Source organism: Cupressus sempervirens, chromosome 3, assembly GCF_028749045.1.
Source record: "Cupressus sempervirens isolate cs-2001-9-10 chromosome 3, ASM2874904v1, whole genome shotgun sequence".
Taxonomy (NCBI): Eukaryota; Viridiplantae; Streptophyta; class Pinopsida; order Cupressales; family Cupressaceae; genus Cupressus; species Cupressus sempervirens.
In genome coordinates this window covers 591,074,660-591,096,468 of record NC_143120.1, presented here as the reverse complement: position 1 = coordinate 591,096,468, position 21,809 = coordinate 591,074,660, and the positions used below count along the sequence as shown (strand labels likewise).

Below are 21,809 nucleotides of genomic sequence, written 5' to 3'. Positions count from 1 at the left end.
CTCATATGCACAAATCTATAGTAGTATTACCCTAATCTTGAATGGCAATCATCCTCTGTAGGAAATCTAGTGGAGGTGATAATATAGCATCCCTAACATGCGTGACCCTCAAGAAAATATAATCCCATCCATCACCATCTCCTCCAATACCTTGCCCCATCCCACTAGAAACCCATGTCCTTTCATGTCCAAAATCAATAATCTCCCCACCAGCCAACATATCACTGTTATAAGGTGCTCATGCAAAAGCTACAAGCATCTCCAATCTGATGTTATAATCCATGATCCTTAACTTCACATCTCCACATCTGAACATCCAATGTAGAGTGGCTTGCCCTGTCATGGGTTCATACACTACCAACTCCCCATGTATAGGAATTTGAAGGATGTGCCAAACATCCTTTAATTGCATAGTCCTCTCTCAAATAGGTAGGTGGAAGGAGCTTGTCTTTGAGTGTCATCTCTCTATTAGTGTTTTCAACAAGCTCCTATTCCCTATAATCTTAGGCATAAACATAATATGGTATAGCTTGAGCCCAGTTAGTATCTCTCATTTGGAAATAGTCATTTTGTAATGTAATGATAGACTCGGTGGCCTATGTCCCTTGTCCTCAACAAGGGGAGGTCCTCTTGCATGATCAAACACCTTGTGTCAACATTGTGTAGTTTTTTGTGTTATTGACCAAGTTTGATCTAAGTATTGTAAGCACTCAAAAATGGTCACCTTGACTATGTGCCCTGATTTCATAAGTTATCTAAAGCTTGACTCAATATTTACATCATCATTTCCTTTGATCAAATTAAACTATTTGAACTATTCAATTTATTTGAATTATTTGAAGTATTTAATTAATCATTATTATTTACATCAATTTCTTGATTAAATTGGAACTATTTTAAATAAATGGCTGATCACTTTGATTTTTGGCATTATTTAATTAAAGGAATTTTCTCCCTTTTAGTTAAATAAAACCTCTCTCCACATTATTTTATGTGCAAAATTTATTATTTTAAAAGAAATAAATTAAATAAATGTCACACACTTTACTTTATAAGAAAAGGGATTATTTTATTTTTAAATACCTCTCATCTTATAATTTTTATGGAGTTTTACACTCCACATCACTAATTAAATGCTAATTGCACATTCTTTTATGTGGATCACACCCTCTCATTTAATTTTCAATTTCCCTCCAAATTCCTCATGCCTCTTGGCTTTGGTATATAAGGAGACCTTCCTTCATTTTTCATGATGCAATTTTATTATCACAATTATGCTACATGTTTTTGGAGCTTTCATGCGATTTCCTTGAGGACTTGAAGTATTCTTATGATTGATCATACTTTCATACACACTTGATGCTACTACTATACTTGAAAAATTGAAGCTTTCTTCAAGGCTTGCAGATATCTTGCATGTTTATGTCCATTTGAATCTTCCATTCATTCGATGTATTTGCAAATACCAAGACCTATGTTCATATGAGAGCCACCTCTCTACAAACCTTTGTACATTGATGATAGGAAGCCATGAGTTGATTCTTGAGATCTTGCATTTTCATGGAGTTTTACAAATTGATCTTGAGTATAAGGATTCATAAAAGTATGTTTTTTTATTTGTCCACATGTTTTACACACATTTTTTGGTTGTCCCACTTTTACATGCTAGTTTTTTTGGAGCTAACCCCCTTGTCCAGATTTTTCTTAGAGATAAAACCCTAGATTTTAAAAGATTTGATCATATCTCCCAAATGGCCTAGATTTTCTGTTTGAATTTTTGTTTGCAAATTGGAGACATATAAAAGAAGCTTCACTAAAAACTTCAAAAAATTTCAAGGTATTGTGATTTTTTTATAATTTTTTCTTTATTTTTCATTAAAAAAAATTAATTTTCAGCACAAATCGGCATTTTTTTGGAAATTTTTACATTTTTTGAAATATCTTTAAATTCTATAGTGGTTTCATTCTTCATGTATTAAATTTGGATGCAATATCATAGCTTATTTGGTCAATTTATGAAAACTAGTCTATTTTGGGAAAATAGTTTCCTAGGGCACAAATGAAAAGATCTTTTTAAAATTCTAACATTTTTGGAAAGATCTTTGTTTTTAAATAGGAATTTCCTTTCTACATTTAGGGTTTGGGATTTGAATTTATTTCAAATAGGTCCAATCTTGTTAACAAGGTCAAAAATTTAAAAAAAGGGGGGCATTTAATGATTAGCTTGCACTTATTTTTCACATGGTTCAATGCATGATATAAGTTGTCATTTTGATTATTTCCTAGTTATTATTGCTCATAAAAATTGATTTTTAGTTCTAACCATAGGGTTTCTAAAAGTTGAATATACATTGCATATCTTGTTTGATTATTTGATTGTTTTCTTATCTTGCTTGTTGGAAAGTTCATGGGTTGCTTGCGCGGAAAAGCTCAACAAAAATAAAAATAAGGTAAAATATTCTAAGTGAATTGCATGTATTACCAAATAGTTTGTTTAAAGCTCTATAACATTTGGTTTCCTTTCATTAAAATGAACCTCTCACATGTCTTGCTTGAGTGATTTTCTGCTTTCATAGATCACATTCCAATTTCTGCTCTAAAGTAAAAGAACAAACATAGATTTAATTTCTCACATATCTATTAGACATAGTAATTAGGCCCTATGAACACTATTTTTGATCTTGATAGAGTGGGCTTCAAAGCTCTTCTTGATGATGGAACCACTTGTAGGTAGGGAAGGTGTTGATCAACTCTTGGTTCAAACATCGTCAAGTCTTCAGTAATTGACAGTATGTTCTCTCTTAGTCCCTTTTAGAGAGAAAAAAAAATCATTTTCGTTAGTAGATCAACTTTGTTGATTTGGTATCAATGATTTAGCAGGTCAATTAATCTATTTGTTTTGTTTTGGTGAGGTGAAGAGGTTGGAGGACTATGCTATGTTCCCTTTAGGAGCATCAAAAACTCAAAACTCTAGAATCCAAACTAGTCCACATGTGGTCCATATTGTGAGTCACCTTTAAGAGAGGGTTAACCATAGCAGACACTCCCTTTATTTGGTAAATTGTTCTAATCAAAACTTCAAAGTGGTGATAGTCATATCTGGAAGTAATAATCACTATATAAATTTCTTGTTGGAAGAAATATCAATGGGTGCAAGTCATGTTATGTTACTGATATCCTCAGCATCTCCAATTGATTAAATTCTCAAAATGTGTCAAAACCCTGTTGTGCCTAGATTGGATGTCATATGCATGATCTTGTAAAAGTTACTATTAACTGTTACTAGAAACCATTCTTAAAGGCCAATTTTCTATACTAGGTCTATGTGCATGATTGGAAAACATTTTTAGAATATACACAAGTAGTGGTTCTAGGGATTAGATTCATACTATGACACTATTCTTGTTCATGCGGAAGGTTGATTTATCCCTTAGTCATTGGTTGTAGACATTTTCTTAAAATCCCTAATTTTTTATCTGTGCCTAATTATCATTTATAAATCTAAAATTGATCGCAGTTGGTTAAAAAGAATAATCAAAATTGAGTTCCTCAAGTTATCGACCCAACTTTCTAGTTTACTATCCTACTACTACCTTGCTTATTGTGAACCTATTGCCTAGTTAGCATTCATCATTTGGAGAGTTTAATTCATTGATCTGACTTTAGAGTTACCTTTTTTTTGTCATTCCTAAGTTGATTTGACCATTATGGATCTAATCCTAAATGTCTAAACTTTTTGGTCATTTGGATTCTTGTTTCATAGCTCCCTTGAGTTAGCGAATCTTGCCTTACCTTGTTGCTAAAATCAAGACTTGCAAACTTTAGACACTACCCTAGTAGCGAAAGATTTCTCTTAGATTCTTTGATCTCATCCTTGGATTGTGGGTATTCAATCGTCTAAACATATCATTTTATCTCATATTATTACATTTTTATATTACATTAGAACTCTTGGATATTTCCACAATTATGAGACCTCCAGGCATATTGTGTTGGCTAATCGTGAGACCTCTATGACAAATTGAGTTGACAAGAGTTACAGACAGTTACATTACTATATTTTATTAACTAGACAAGTGATTACTTTACTACCCTAGAGTGATACCAATGCTTCTTGGAGTCTTCCTATTTACAAGAATTTTCCCTCTCATGCCAGTTACAACTAGGTTTCAAGTGAGTCATGGTGAATGACCTCAAGTTAACTTTGATTAATTACCCTTAGTACCAACTTGTCAAAAATGTAAAGGAAAAGAACCTATCTTTGATCAACCACCTAAGAGAGAAACAAAAATTGGGTTTAATCCTTCTAGTTATCTCAGTGAGTTGAACACATCTAGAGATTCCTTACATCTTGAGAATAGAATCTTTGAACAATACATGTTATTCACTGGAAACAAAGACAAAAGAATGGATGACATGATTAATGATAGATTATTGCAAGAATGTGGAGTTGAGCAATTAAGGCCTCATGGATTTCATGAAGTTATATATGGATCTACCTCAATGAATGATTTTGATAGAGATTTACAATGAGGAAATCATCACTACTCTCCATTTCTTACTCCTAGATTTTCACCTAGATCTTTCCATCCTATGGATGATAAAGCTAGACAAGTTGAGTTGGAAAGGCTAGTTGACTTGGAGAAAAAGGAAAAGTAAGCATCTCAACAAATTGATAAGAGTTTAGCTAAATCAGCATAATTGAGATAGAATGTTACTTCTAAAGTCCCCTTCTCTCTTGGAAATGATATGGGGAGACTTAAGGATTTTGAACAAGTCAATGAGGAATACTTGAATGCCCATGTTACTCATAGGATTGAAAAGATAGAAAATAAGATGATTAATGGTATACTTCCACAAGGTGGAAATGGTTATGTGTCTTCTACTCCTCTTCTTGAGTCTCCTAAAGGTAATGATGAAGAGAGACATCTTGAGAAAGAAAGACAAGCCTACATGGATGTATACATACAATGTGAGGCTGAAAAGAAAGCTAATGAAATAGAACATAAGAGACTTAATGATATGTGTTCACAAGGTGGTAATGTTTGCCTGCCTTTTATTCCTCCAGGATCTCGTAGAGCAATTTGACATGTGTCACCATCACCTCCTCTGAGGAAACCATCTCCTCCACCTAAGAGTGGTTCAAATCCTCCAAGATATCAACATAAACAGTATTCACAACAATATCCTTAGCATACTACACATGGTTTTGGTATGGATTATGATCAACTAGAACAAGATCCTAACTTTCACAAGTATATGGATCAATATGTTGAACTCAATAAGGATAAATATTCATGGATTAAATCAAAAAAGGTGTTCAAGTACGTTACCATTGTCAAGTGTGTGTTGATAGATTTGGGTGTGGGGCTAAATATTTGTTCCTTTTGTTTGCTCAAACAATTGGAATATTTAGAGAAATTTATCAATACTCAAAGATAATTCAGTATCAAATCTTATGATGAAGTTGTGAGAAAGTCTAAAGGGTTGACTATTTTACCCATTCATATTAGGCCAATTAAGAAAGACATTTTGTTTCAAGTGGTTGACGCTAATCCTTTTGCATACAACATTTTATTGGGTAGACCTTGGATACATGACATACAAGTGGTTCCCTCTACATATCATCAATGTATTAAGATTCCTTATAATAGGGAAACATGTTGAAGTTGATGAAAGATCAATCCCATAGCTCCCAAGAATCACCTGTATGCAAACACTTGTCACAAAAAGAGAAGCAAAAAACTATGGAGGCTAAAATTGCGAAATCCATAGATGAGACATTCTTGATGAGCAAAAAAGAAATTGCTATTATCAAAACTAAATGAATAAAATTACAAAGAGATCAATCCTTATAAAAGGAGATCAAAATCCAAAAGGGTAACCTAAAAGGTAAAAGCTATTTAATAATTACTAATTAATTATTAAATAGAGAATGAAAAAAGTGCATAAAGAAAAATCTTAAGAAGAGAGAAAAGGTAATTTAATTAATAAAATTAAATTAGCCTTTTTCTCTAACACCTCCCCTTAAGATGAGCAATAATGCATTTATAAACAATGCAAAAAGAGGAAGGAAACTATAAATGCAATACTAAAAGCAAACTTGGGTCCCAACAACAAGGCCTAATGAGGTACCCAATCACAGCAAAATCTCTATGAAATAGAGAACTAGAGAAAACCTAATGGGAAAAACTTTACTCCAAAAAGAGATAGCTAAAAACCTAGTGAAGGACTGCAAAAGCCTCCAACTAGAGGAATGTTCTAGAAAATAGGAACAAAGAGTGATCATGAAGAAAACCACTGAAGCATGTAGAAGTTGCAAACTCTGTCAAAAAGAAATTTCTAATCTGTAGAACCTCCTCTGAAATAGAACCTGACCAGGTAGAGAAGACTGTAATCCACATCAAATCAGAAGGCAAACAAAGGCAAACAACTAAACTCAAAAATAAAGATGACATGAAATGATAAAGCCTAAAGAACTAATCAATCAAACCAAGGAAGCATGAGAAACAACAAAAGAACCCCCCCTAATGTAAACAAGGCTGAGGTGATAGGCCACTGAGAAAGTGGGTTAGTATCTCCTGTAAAACAAAAAGAACCAAGAACATCGAGAGTGAGGAAGAGGTACAAACACCTATAAAGGCACATTTCATTGACACATCATGGGGCTAATGTCGTGAAAGGAACACTCACTTGACAAAGAAAGAAGGCACTAAAAGGCAAACAATTATCACCCCATGGCACTTTATAATGTAGTGCGAGTATAATAAGTCACAATGATGAAAAAGATCCCAAAAATGCAAGGAGTAGCACTTTATCTCAGTGTGTTTGCATAAACATGCTTACAAATGATATCAAAAATGATTAGAAAGGGAAAAGAGCTATTACAAAAGATAGTATAGCCCAAAAGAAGAGATCCCATGCCGCAAAAAAATCCTCGGACATAAAACATCCAAGATATCCACCATAGTGCAATAAAGAAAAAAAACATGATAGAAAGAGCATGGAGTAGAACCTAGAAGAAAAAATAGCATTTCTAAAAAGAGAACTAAATTGGCTTTCCAAAAATATAACATTTCTGAAAAATGGAGTTGGGATGCTCAAGATATGCCCTCTAGAGTGAAAAATAGAACACCTAGCTTTGACTACCAAAATAGGTAACCAAACTACATCAAAACTCCAAATAACCTACACCATCATGATGGGCTCAAAATAATCTTTCTGATGCTTCTTTCAGATCAAAAAATGGAGTCTGGATGAACAAGTTATGGCCAAAAAACCACAGACAACTTTCAAGACAAACCAAATCATAGAAGAGATGGTTTGAAGGTCATCAAATCTTGGCTCCAAATTTGTTGACATCACACCTGTGGCTATCAGACCTATTGCATCAGTACTTGGCTTGACATGCATTAGTACCTTGCTGACATTTGTGTGCTTGATGATGCAAGCATCACATGCTTTTTTTTTTAAATACAAGAAAGAAAGTGTTTTTTGAAACTTTTTTTTTGGAAAAACATGGGTTTTTTTTTTTTTAAGTGCTTTTTTTTTGTTTTTTGATTTATTTTAAATAAAAAATAAATCATCACCTTGTAAAGTGTGCCCAAATTTGGGAGCAATTTTTGTGCCTCAAATTTCAACTACATCCAAATTGGATAAATTTTATATGGAAATAGGCATTTTTGGGTGCTACAAATCCAACAGAGAGGTTTGTTTGGGCTCAAAATACACCAAAAAAATGACCCCCCTAGATCCAATACAAAATAACTCTGAAAATTGAAACCCTTTGAAAATTTTTTAAAAAACACAGATCTGAAAGCCAAGAAAAATCTCTCATAAACTAAATAGGGGCATGAAGATCTGGAGCTCTGATACCATGTTGAAGTTGATGAAAGATCAACCCCACAACTCCCAAGAATCACCTACATGCAAACACATATCACAAAAAGAGAAGCAAAAAACTATGGAGGTTGAAATTGCTAGATCCATAGATGAGACATTCTTGATGAGCAAAAAAAAAAATTGCTATTGTCAAAAGTGAATGAATAAAATTACAAAGATATCAATTCTTATAAAAGGAGATCAAAACCCGAAAGGGTAATCTAAAAAGTTACAAAGGGTAACCTAAAAGGTAAAATCTATTTAATAATTACTAATTAATTACTAAATAGACAATGCAAAAAGTGCATAAAGAAAAATCTTAAGAAGGGAGAAAAGGTCATTTAATTATAGAAATTAAATTAACCTTTTTCTGTAACAAAAAAATATGTATTGCGGGGGAGAATACTTTATCTATCAACAAGATTTTAGTTGAGTCACATGTTCCTCTCAATAGCTCTGTAGATGAGATATACACTAATTTCAAATTATGTGAAGACAAATTTAGACATCTTGATATAGGAATGGGAGAATACAAGACAAATTTTGTTGTTACTCTTCCAGTTTCACATTGTTCCTATAGATTACCTTCATATGAAATGAAACCTTCTTCTCCTACTAAGATAAAATTTGATACATTTGTATCCTTCATTCCTATGGAGGAGAAGAAAGAAGAAATTGTTGTTAAAGACTAGATTTATAAGGATGAAAAGGTTAAACATGATGAAATTTTTTCCCTAGATCCTATTAACTATGGGAAAGGTTATACTTTTTTGAAAGATGTGGGGTATCTTGTTCATGGTCCTTTGAATCATAGAATGGATGCATGTTTTGATCCTCTTAATTGGCTTGATGGAAGAAAATATAGAGATACCATTGGTTTGGGATTTGGAAATAATTATGATCATGGGCCCATCTTTGATGTTTATGATGATGAAGATGAGGAAGTATATATACTTGATACTAAAAATTAAAATGATATGTGTAATGATTGGGTCCCTTTGATGATGAGACTTATTTGAGAAGATAGGCCTACTCTAGTTAATTATGACAAAGAAGCTTTCACTTTAGGAACCCAACATGTTAATGAAGCTTCTACATCAAGAGCCCAACATGGCACAAACATGGAAAATGATGAGTCGGATATTGAAGATCCTTATAAAGAACACCAACATAAGGATATTATTTGTTTAATGAAAAGAGAGAGATTTACTTATGATAACAATCAAGCTTCCATGTCAAAAGGTCCCAAACCATCATGGTTTAAACATCCTAGTCGAGATTCAGAAACAGATTCACATGAGTATGAATAGGATTCATTTTCGGCACCTTCTACAATTGATTTGGGCATTGATGTGATTCATACTTATGATGCTCAGCCCAATGCAGTTAATTAGCCTAACTCTCTAGTTATTTGAAGGATTTATGATTCAAGTGATATTGAGGAAAACCATATAGATTTTGACTCTTCGGTTGCTAGTGAAGATGAGATCCATATTTTCAACCTTGTGTCTTCTACATTCTTATCTCTCATGTACCCTAGTTCTTCTAGAGGACATACATTTATTATCATAGCTACTAAGTACTTTACTAAATGGGTTGAAGTTGTCCCTCTTTCCATTACTACAAGTAAAATAGTTTCTATGTTCATCTTGAACTATATTATTTTTAGATATGGTATACCTTCTTGAATTATTATTGATAATGGGGGTCAATTCTAGAATAAGGATCTTAAACAGTTGTGTAAGAAATTCAAGATTAAGCAACATTGGTCTTCTATTTTTTTTCCTCAAGTGAATGGTCAAGCTGAGGCTTCAAACAAAAATCTCATAAAAATATTGCATAGAACTGTCAACAAATTAGGGAGAGATTGGCACTTACAAATTAATCCTACTTTATGGACTTACAAAACTAGTATTTGTACTCCTAGTGGTGCTACACCTTTTTCATTGGTTTACAGTTCTAAAGTTGTTTTTCCTTTAGAGGTTGAGATTCCATCATTGAGAGTTACTCTTAAAGGTTTAGTGACAAATGAAGATTACATAATTATGAGATTACAAGAACTTGAATTACTAGATGAGAAAAGAAAGGCTTCCTTTGATCACATGAGAATTTATCAAAAAAGATAATCTAAGACTTACAACAAGAAGGTTTTCCCTAGAGAGTTTTCACTAGGAGACCTTTTTCTATGTGAGAATCCTAAGAATTGGTAAAATAGAGCTCAAAAAGGAAAGTTTGAGCATAATTGGTTGGGTCCTTACATTATTACAGTTGCTTTTGGATCGAGTGTCTATTATTTGTACTCCTAGTGGTGCTACACCTTTTTCATTGGTTTACAGTTCTAAAGTTGTTTTTCCTTTAGAGGTTGAGATTCCATCATTGAGAGTTACTCTTAAAGGTTTAGTGACAAATGAAGATTACATAATTATGAGATTACAAGAACTTGAATTACTAGATGAGAAAAGAAAGGCTTCCTTTGATCACATGAGAATTTATCAAAAAAGATAATCTAAGACTTACAACAAGAAGGTTTTCCCTAGAGATTTTTCACTAGGAGACCTTTTTCTATGTGAGAATCCTAAGAATTGGTAAAATAGAGCTCAAAAAGGAAAGTTTGAGCATAATTGGTTGGGTCCTTACATTATTACAGTTGCTTTTGGATCGAGTGTCTATTTATTATCTACACCTGAGGGAGATCAGCTCCCTAATCCTATCAATGTGCTTCATCTAAAAATGTTCTACTCCTGATGTCTTTTCTCGCTAGGGGCATCTATATATATGTTAGAAATAGATAATGTTGAGAGGGGGGGTGAATCAATATTCTACAAACTTTTTCCCACAACTAAATATTGTTAATTACTTTATAACTTGCATATGAAAGTAAACCAACAATGCTAAATAGTAAATATAAACATGCACAAAGAGAACTCATAACACCATTATTTATTAACTAGGGAAACCTTGGTTAAGGGAAAACCCTGGTGGGGATGATACCCATAATATTATCCACTAAATAAAAGAATCATGCTAAGGATATTGACCCTATTAGGATTCTATGATGTACATATAGTTTCGTGAGTCCTTGTTAGAGGACTAGGCCTTGTTAGAAGCCTCAACCCTATTAAGAGTTGTTTTAAACCTATTAGGAGTTGATAGAACAAATACAATGTATGCAAGAAGAGCCCACTTCTCTAACATGCAATTATACAATAAAGTTCCTTCACAAGATTAGATATACATACAATACTTTCTTACTATTGTATCTCACACTTGCTCTGAATTCACTTCAGATCTCACATCATATAAGTTTTCACATCACATATACTATCTTCACAATAGTTCACATCAACATATATTGCTTGCACATCTCATACTCAACGCTCTCTTATCTATGCAAGATAAGATCTTCATATATACTTTGATGATTTAAAAACTATGCTTTATCAACCTTTATGCTCTTACAAGCTTACCCAACTATACTTTAGGATGTTGGCTAACCATGACTAAGTAAAAATTTTGTTACCAAAATAATTCCTTAAGTTTTACAACTTAAAACTCTAATATGCTTTGTTCCGCTCTGTTAAATACCTAAACTAGTATTTTAACTATAACTCGTGTCATATAGTCCATACAAGCATGTGCATTGGAGCATGTCATCCTAACATTGTCATAAAGCTATCCTCAAATAGACATGAGCTAATTCAAAGTGTGTCATCCATGCATATCACATTTTTATTTGTACTACTACAAATTGTCTAACACATAGACAATTTTCTAACTCTAAATGCATAAATGAAATGTTGAATACATGTTGTCATATATGACAACTCTCTAGACATCTAACTAAGCATATTTCCAAAAATCTCCCCCTTTGGCATTGATGGCAACATTTGGTATAATTGGCTAAGTCCCAAAATGATCTTATACAAAACATAAGTAAATACAAAAGTAACTACACAAAAATTGCCTTCAAAATAGAAACTATTTTATTCATGTTCTGATGTATCATTACATTCCTTATCACTCCTTGCATTGATAAATAAGTGTATTCTCCCTTACATATACATGTATACTATGTATACAATTACTTCTCCTCAGTACATACAATTTTTCTTACATATATTACTCCCCCTCTGACATCAATGGAAAAGGTGTCAAAAATTGTATACAAAATCTAGGTGGCCTATTGCTGATCAACTTCATATCCTAGAAAACAAGTATGCACATAAAAATTTTAGTCTTTAAACTTCCTTCTTCTAGATCTCCTTAACTGTATTTGAGATACTAATGAGTTTGCAAAGTGCATAAGGTTCCACTTCTACCACGCTCAAGTAAGTATATGCATTTTTTTCATAGGAGGCCTTGCCTGCAAGATACTCCTCCAATTGCCTCTACAAAGTGTTGATCTTAGGTGAAAATTTTTCTCTAAGAGTAGAGTACCTTGTTATTATATTTTCCTTATCAATGTCTATGCCTCTTATCGCATTATCGATCTTCTCGACTTCTATTCCAAAATCTTCAATGTTGGCCTTAGGGAGCTATAATCTTGTAGTGAGTGTGTGAAGCTCACTCATCTAACCCTTTAATTAATTCTCAAAATCTATCAGGTATTTGTATGATAGTTTGCATTATCCATACAACTTCTTACCTGCATCAATATGCTTTCTCAATTCCTTGATGCATTCATCAAGTTGCTTCAAGTCGTTCCTCACATTCGTGCACACTATATTAAAAAGTGATACATCATGTTTGGCTTGCGCTTGTGCTGAAGAAACTTCTGACAAGTTTGTGAATTCTTCATCAAAAGACTTCACCAATTCTTTAGCCTTAAACTGCAAGTCTATATTTGTGACGGTTGTGGTAACTATCTTTTGCATCCTATCCAAGACTTCTGATAATGTCTTCTCCAAAGACTTAATTGACTTGTTCTTTTGGAGAAATTTTCTCAAATACCTCATTAGTCCTTTTTTATCATCATCATCATCATCAGATAATGTTGTTGCTTTTGTTGCTACTACTAATGGAGTTGCTACTAGAATGAGTGTAACTACTTTCAATTATGTACTCTTCTTGTCTTCCTCATCCTTCTTCCTCTCTTCTTCTAATCTTTCTCTCTTAGCTTCATTTTTTCTTCTTCTTCTTTCTTTGATTCTTCTTCTACTTTATTCCTTTCCTTTTCCTCTTACTTCTTCTTCGTTTCCTCTTCCTCTTTCTTCTTTTTTCTTTCCTCTTCTTGTTGCTTCTTTTTCCTTTCCTCTATTGTCCTTTTTTCCTCTTTTCTTTTTTTTTGTTTTCTACATCTTTTCTTTCTTCTTCTCTTTTTCTCTCTGCTTCTTTCTTCCTTTCTTCTTCTTCATTCATCTCTTCTTTTCTCTTCTTTTATTTTCTCTTAACCTCTTTCTTCCACTTCTCTTCTACCTATTTCTTCTTTTCCTCTTCTTCATCTTCCTCATCAAAGCTGGTATAAGCAGTAATATTGCTGACATTGCCAACAATGTTTGTTCCATATTGAGAAAATGGATTTTCTTTGGTGTCCACTATTATGTGCATACTATCCACTTGCATGGATTCAATATCCATGATAATATGAGGAGGTGATGGTGCTTGATGTGTCTCCTCAACATTTTCCTCATCACTAGATGTGTACTTGCCTATACATATATTGGGCTTACTAGTTTTGACTATGCACTCACTTTTGGCATAGAAGTCATATATTTTACTATGGCTTCTTAAGTATCCTTCTTAACCTCTTCATAATTTCCTCCCATCAGAAGAATTTCTCAACTAGGCTCTTCTCAGTTTCATCCTCTAATTCCTCAGAATCACTAACTTGCAATGTCTTTCTTATTTTCCTAGGTCCACTTGTAGTTTGCTTGACCCTTTTCTTGGTGGATGCTGTAGGTTCTTGTTTTACCTTCACCAATCTTTCTAACTTCCTCTATGCAATTGATGTTTCAATCTTTGGTTTCCTTTTAGGTATTTGAATTGTAATTGGTTGTATTTGCGCAATTGTAACATAGGGTGCCTATGCACTAGGTTTTGCAATATTCACACCTTTAGTTGGTGTTGCAATAGAAATTGTTGTTGCTAGTATTACCTCAATCTGTCTACTTGTCTTTATTTCCAATGCTATACCTTTGACCTCATCAAACTCCTCTTGAGTCATGACTAATTCCTTAAGGATGGAATCTATCTTCTTCTCCACATTTTTCTTGATTTCCTTACTATGAAGTTTTGAGTGAACTTCCCTTACTTTCTCCTCATAGGTACCCCATCTAGGGCATTCAATGTCCTTGTCTAATTGGAGTATGATCTGTATATACTATTCTATGAGTTTTGCACTTATTTCATATCCCATGGGCTTAATGAATTTCACCCTTGGTTCTACTGCTTCCATACAAGTGTTGTCAATTTCCACCACTAACCATAATTCATTTTGTACTTCTCCACCATGGAGGGAGGGATTATGTATCTTTCCTTCATCTTAGACTAAAAAGCCTTCATCATCTTGTCAATGTCATCATCTCTGACATTCTCCAAATTTTCTCTATTACACTATATTACCAACTTCATTGCACACTTATTACTTTCCCAATTTTTGATTCCAAGGAACTTCTTGGTTGTGTAGAAGAATAAGTGTGTCAATAAAGACTCAGATCTAAAGACTGCATTCTTAGTCTTCTTCAGTTTTGCAATGTTGTCCAATAGTTGAGTTCTGACTTTCTCACATAAATTTTCTTTTTGTATATCAACTCTCATTACATAGGTTGTATGTATGAATCATATTGGTACTAAGTTAACCCTTGAACTATGGTTAAAATTAGATCCTAAAATATTACTTAACACCTTGACTCCTTTGTCCTTAATCATATCCACCTTCATATTACATTTTAGTCTCAACTAACTTCCTTATATTTCTATCATTCACTAGGTTGCGTCCCTCATTACTTAGACCTGTGACCTTATGAATTAAGTCATTGTCAATTGCAATTGATACATCACCTATCCAAAACATCTCATCATGAACTCAACTCAAAATGATTCTAGTCCACTCACAATTATCACACTCCATGTAGAACATATACTTCACTAGGTTTAACTCACTAAGGTGTGTGTGCTTAGATTTCAAGGTTAGGTCATTATTACACATGACTCCTAACTCCTTATATATGTCTTCATCTCCAATACTTTCAATCTTACAATGGATATAACTTCTAACATCCTCTACATGTAGCACATTTGATGGGATTTGTGAAAATGTGCCTAATAGATCATCCACTAAAGAAAAAAATGGATGTTTCTTGAACTTATACCTCAATCTTTTACTAACATCATATACCATCTGACTAGCCATTGATTCTTAAACTGTATATATTGAAAACTCATTCCAAACTTCATAAAATACCTTAAAATATCATGTTTAGGATTTTTGCAACTTTGCACTTCAAACACCTTTCTTCACACTTGAAATCGCTCTCAATTTGCCTTAAACTCTTTGTGTGATCAAATGGTACTCACAATATTTTTTGCAATCTTTAAATCACTTCAAATCGGACTCTGCATTGAATGTGCATCTACCACAAATTCAAATATTGGCATTTATCATCAGTAAACTTATTTTCTATCTTTCAGCTCACTACAATCATATCTAAGATAATGCACTTAACCATAGCTTCCTCTCTATGTCTTCTAGTTGTCATTAATTGCACAACTTCTAATTCACTCTCTAACATCAATTATTATTAACCGATGCTTTGTCTCTACTAAAACTACTTGATTAAGATAGGATGAGTCAAAAACAATTTCTAACTTCAATTTTCATTCAGGTGCATGAGAATATTGTTCTTCCAAAAATATATAAGAACTCTTTGGATTACAAGCTTTTAAAAATGCTTCTTTGAGTTCATCAACATGTTCTTTGATTATTTCCTTCTGATTGTTGTTACTGCTATTTCCATTCCTTCTATCATTTATGTTATTTTTCCTTCTATTAGTAGGATTTCTATTGAAATTCCTTTTGTCCATTCTAAAAAATCTTGTTGTGTGTCCAAAGTTATTGCATAAATGACATATAGGTGCATTTCTCCTTTGATTGGTTTGATTCTGACTATTAGGTGCTCTACAATTCCTTGCAATATGTCCAGGATTATTACACTTGTAACATATAATCAGTTTCCTTTCACCATTGAGTCTTTCTCCATCGTTGGATCTACTCTAGGATCTTCCTCTTTCATTACCTGTAGGGTTAGTATTCCTAAACATTATACTATTACCATCAAATTTAGGTCTCCTACATTCTAGTACTTTATGTCCATAACCATGACAATTATAACAATAGAAATTAGTAATAGGTTTAAAATACTTACCTATGCAATCTCTCTTCATATGACCAAATTCATTGCATATGAAACATCTACCTCTGAATTCATGTCTAACTTCCTTGGGTGATTCATCTTTCTTAGGTTGATCAACTTTCTTTGTTATCTTAGTTTCATTAGATTTCTCAGAAAAATCAACAATCTCAACTCCTTTAGATGACTTAATCTCATTCTAATTAGTTTCTTTAGGGGTTTCTACAATTGGATCTGATTCTTTGCTAATTTCTACTTTCTTGGCTAACTTTTCTCCAATAAGATATCCAAGACATATTTTGTCATAAGAGGGTCTCTGAAAAAATATCTACTCATCAATTTTCTCAAAACTTGTATAAAATTTCTCTAACTGTTGGTTGGCTTGTATCAACTCTCTTTTCACAATAGTGTTGTATTTTTCTAACTCAACATGTTCAATCTTGATAGAATCTAATTCAAATGTTACTTGACTCAACCAAGATCTAAGGTTTGCATTCTCAGTTTTAAAATCAAGTTCATTCTTACTATCATTTTCCTTAAGGCTCAATTTAAGTTCAACAATTTTTACTCATGTTTCAAGATCTCATTTTATTTCTTAAGATTTCCTTCTTCATCATTGTCACTAGTTTGCATATTTGATTCCTTGCCAAATTTTAGATCATCAATCTTGTCTTTCAATTTGCCAATGTAAACTTTTGCACCTTCATACCTGTCTTTCAGATTCTCTTTCTTTTATAAGAAGATCAATCTGCTCAAGAGCTTCTTCAAGATTTCTCTTTAACTGCTCCATATCCATAGGGATATTAATCAATTTTTTAAGCCTCTTTAGAGTAACTGTGCTTTGATACCAATTGTTAGAAATAGATAATACTAAGAGGAGGGTGAATCAGTATTCTACAAACTTTTGCCCACAACTAAATATTGTTAATTACTTTATAACTTTCATATTAAAGTAAACCAACAATGTTGAATAGTAAATATAACCATGCACAAAGAGAATTCATAACACCATTATTTGTTAATTAGGGAAACCCTGGCCAAGGTAAAACCTTGGTGGGGATGATACCCACAAGATGATCCACTAAGCAAAAGAATCTTGTTAAGGATATTGACCCTATTAGGAGTCTATGAAGTACATATAATGTCTCAGGTCCTTGTTAGAGGACTAGGCCTTGTTGAAATCCTTAACCCTATTAGAAGTTGGTAGATCAAATAAAATGTATGCAAGAAGATCCCACTACCCTAACATGCAATTATACAATAAAGTTCCTTCACAAGAGTAGATATACATACAATACTTTCTTAGTGTTGTATCTCGCACTTTCTTTGAATTCACTTTAGATCTCACATCATATAGGTTCACATGTCACATATATTATCTTCATAATAGTTTGCATCAATATATATTGCTTCCACATCTCATACTCAATACTCTCTTATCTATGCAATATAAGATCTTCATATATACCTTGATGACTACAAAACTATGCTCTGTCGGCCTTCATGCTCTTACAAGCTTGCCCAATTATACTTTAGGATGTCGGCTAACCATGACTAAGTAATTGTTTTTTTACCAAAATAATTCCTTAAATCATAAAACTCAAAATTTTGATATGCTCTATTCTACTCTATTAAATACTCAAACTGGTATTTTAACTATATCTTGCTTCATACAATCCATACAAGTTTGTACACTGGAACACATCAACTTGTCATTGTCATAAAGCTATCCTCAACTGTGCATTAGCTAATTCAAAGTGTGTCATCCATACACATCACATTAGTCTTTGTACTACTACAAATTGTCTAACACTTGGACAATTTTCTAACTCTAAATGCATAAATGAAATGTTGAATACATGTTGCCATAAATGACAACTCTCTAGACATCTAACTAACCAATATATTTAATGTATTTATGGGTCCTAAATTTTTTTTTCAAAAAAATGATATATTCCAAAAGTTAAAATTAAAATAAATCCAAGTGGCATGTGCTGCTTGAGGCCTTTGTACTCCTATCTATCGACATATCCCCTTGACACTTAGCCATTCCTCCATCATGCCTTATTTTGACTCCTTGGTCTAGAATTGGTCTTTTTCTTTGTCTAGGGGGCATACATCTGCATCAAGTTAGGTCTCTTAGATGTGTTAGTCTTTGGGACACTTCATAAATGGTGTTTTTCAATACTACAATGTTTTTTTTTTTAAATACCACCCAAAATAGTGTTTCTAAACATTGCTCTAGGAGTCTTGAGATCCTTGCCTACTTGTGAGCCTTTGACCTTTTCCTCAAAACTCAATGTTGATAATCACATTTAAAATTTTTAACTTAATGCTTGAGCTATGCTTTAATATTTTCTTTGTGTGTTGATTGTTCGTTGCTATATATATACATGTTTCTTGCATCATTTGTTCTTTTATTCCCTCCCTAGTCTCTTTGGGATGCATAGCTAGAGGACTAGGGGTATGTGGGTTCTTTTTTTGTTGTGTGATTTGATTGACATTGATTTTTTTGAATGTCTCTATGGTTTCTTTGGGATGCATAGCTAGAAAACTATGGACCATGAGACACATTTTTGGTTGATTTCTTGCTTATGTGCTTTGATCTCAAGACTCACAGTATTTTTCAACACTAAATGAATCACATTCATATCTCCATAGTCATCTTGGTTACTAGTGATGGTTGTGTGATGCTTCCGATTGCATTAATATCTTCATGGTTACTTTGGTGGCTAGTGATGGTTGTGTGTTTTCCATGTAATTGAGATTTCATTCATATCTTCATGGTTTTGACTAGTGGAGGTTGTGTATCATGGCTCTATGATTAAAACTAGGACCTTATTATTGGCCGAAATGAGCAAATACATAAAATAGAAAAAGTTTCATATGGACATGAACATGCATTTTTGTCCCCTTTTCCTTTTGGGGGTCTTATTTCTTCTTTTTGGAGGTCTCCTTCATCTTTTGTGATCCCTTATTAGCTGTGATCATATTATGCTATTTATTACACATGTTTTGTTCATGATCTCAATCAAAATTTCTTATCTTAAACAATTGATATTTCTTTCAGGCATTTTCTCTCTTCTTTCCATCTCTTTCATTTCTTTGTCTTTTATTTTCTTTTCCCTCATTCTTTCTTCTTGATTTGACCTTGCTTTTTGATGCTTTGTATTTCTAGTCAAATTTTATCTTGGGGAATATATCTTTTCACTTATTGATCATCCTTGTTGTTCTTTCATCATGGTGTTTCAAGTTGTGAGACCGTTAGGTTCATGCCTCGGGTCCCATGTGTGAGAGTTTCATTAATAAACCTTTATTATGATTTGATCGCACTTATCTTGTTCTTTCTTAACCTCTCCTTCATTTTGATTTCAATCACGAGGGTGTAGGAACACTCTGTTGCTCTTTATTTATTGCTTATTTGATTCAATATCTTTCTATCTTTTTCTACCTAGCTTGGGGGAGATGATTATTTTACCTGGGGCATGTCAGTGCTTGGCTTATCATTTTCTGGGTGTTGATATTTATCTTTTTCCTTTATCTATCTTATGAATTGAATGGCTAATTTTTTTTTTGGATTGTATTCCACAATTGTGAGTCCCCTTGGGAAAATTTTCTTACACAACTATGAGTCCCATACGGGCAAGTTTGTGTAACAAGAGTTTTACTCTTATCTACCTTTGAACTTTCAATCTTTGGTTCCCACAACTATAAGGCCCTTGAGAAAGTTTTTGTTGGATCTTTTGAATATTTTGATTTGGTTCTTTGACTCAATGTGTTCTTGATGCTCACGCTTTAGTCAAAGAGGGGCAAATGTCAGCACTCAAAAATGGTCACCTTAACTATGTGCCCTGCTTTCATAACTTATCTCAATCTTTAATCAATATTTGCATCATCATTTCCTTTGATCAAATTAAATTATTTGAATTATTCAATTTATTTAAATTATTTAATTAATCATTATTATTTTACATCAATTTCCTTGATTAAACTAGAATTAATTTTAAATAAATGGTTGATCACTTTGATTTTTGGCATTATTTAATTAAAAGAATTTGCTCCCTTTTAGTTAAATAAAACCTCTCTCCAGGTTATTTTATGTACAACATTTATTATTTTAAAAGAAATAAATTAAATAAATGTCACACACTTTACTTTATAAGAAAAGGGATTTTTTTTTTTTAAATACCTCTCATCTTATAATTTTTATGGATTTTTACACTCTACATCACTAATTAAGTGCTAATTACACATTCTTTTATGTGGGTCACACCCTTTCATTTAATTTTCAATTCCCTCCAATTTCCTCATGCCTCTTGGCTTTGGTATATAAGGAGACCTCCTTCTTGCATTTTTCATGATGCAATTTTATTATCACCATTATGCTACAGGTTTTTGGAGCTTTCATGTGATTTCCTTGAGGACTTGAAGCATTCTTGTGATTGATCATACTTTCATATACACTTGATGCTACTACTATACTTGCAGATTTGAAGCTTTCTTGAAGACTTGGAGATATCTTGCATGTTGATGTCCATTTGAATCTGTAAGAATTTTCCTAAAGGAAAAATTCACCCAGGAACTAAGAACTCAAACACAAGCACAATTGTAGACTAGAAAGACAGAGTATGATCAAAATGATGATATATTCATTCAATATGCATTGTGAAGTACACTAGGAGTGCTAGTATATAAAGGCCTCTGAGATACATCTAGAATGCCTCGAAATCAACATCATGATAAGACATACAACTAGGCACATGTCCACCAGATATGGGTTATCCTCCATTAAGCATGGAAGTAAGTGTGGTGATGAGAGGATAAGCCCACAATGGTGTAACATGCAAATCAGTGTTGTAGACACCATGTGCTAAAATAGAGTTGCATACTTTTGTGTTTTCAACATGACAACTCGAAAAGGTACACAAACTCCTAAATGTCTCACAAAATAAAATAATAAAATAATGCATTAACCTAAGTAAACTTAAGTCTAAATAGTAATAACGTATTTACACCAACACCTGCCCTTAAGTGCAACTTAGGGGAATGCCCTTAAGCTTATGAAAACTCGGATGAAGATGCATGATGGGTCCCGAATACTAGGCCATGTTAGGTACCCATGTACATATTGAAATGCAATCTCTCATAAAGAAGAGAAAGAGGGAAAACCTCATGGGAAAAACCCTGCCCCAAAAGGAGCCACTCCAAGGAAGAAGCTAGTCCAAGAGTGCAGAATGATGTTCCTCCCCTTTGGAAGAAACAATGGAAAAGGTACAATCTTGAAGATGTATGCTGGTCCTAAAATTTGCTCAAGTATCCCTATGTTGATGTTGATGTTCACCCCTTCCAACTATGCTGAGAAGAAGGAATTTAGATCTAGCAAGGATGTCTGTTGAACCTGTTCCAAGGAACCATCTATCTCCTCAACTAACAAAGAGACCTCTGACAACTGTTGTTCATAAGGATCCACAATCACACCAACTTGTAAATATTGATCATGTAGAGAATGTACATGAGGGTCAGAGTGAGCCCTCGCAACAACTATAGAAGGATCATCATCATCAATGAGAAGATGTAAGT

General features: G+C 33.1%; 1 long non-coding RNA gene across 1 annotated transcript in view; it reads left to right on the top strand.

Annotated features, from left to right (window-relative positions):
• The first annotated feature begins 2,401 nt into the window (after positions 1–2,401).
• Positions 2,402–21,809, top strand: part of LOC149568054 (uncharacterized) — a 35,145-nt gene continuing 15,737 nt past the window's right edge. The window contains exon 1 of the long non-coding RNA XR_016361653.1: positions 2,402–2,450. This is a non-coding gene — a long non-coding RNA (uncharacterized LOC149568054). The remainder of the gene's footprint in view (positions 2,451–21,809) is intronic.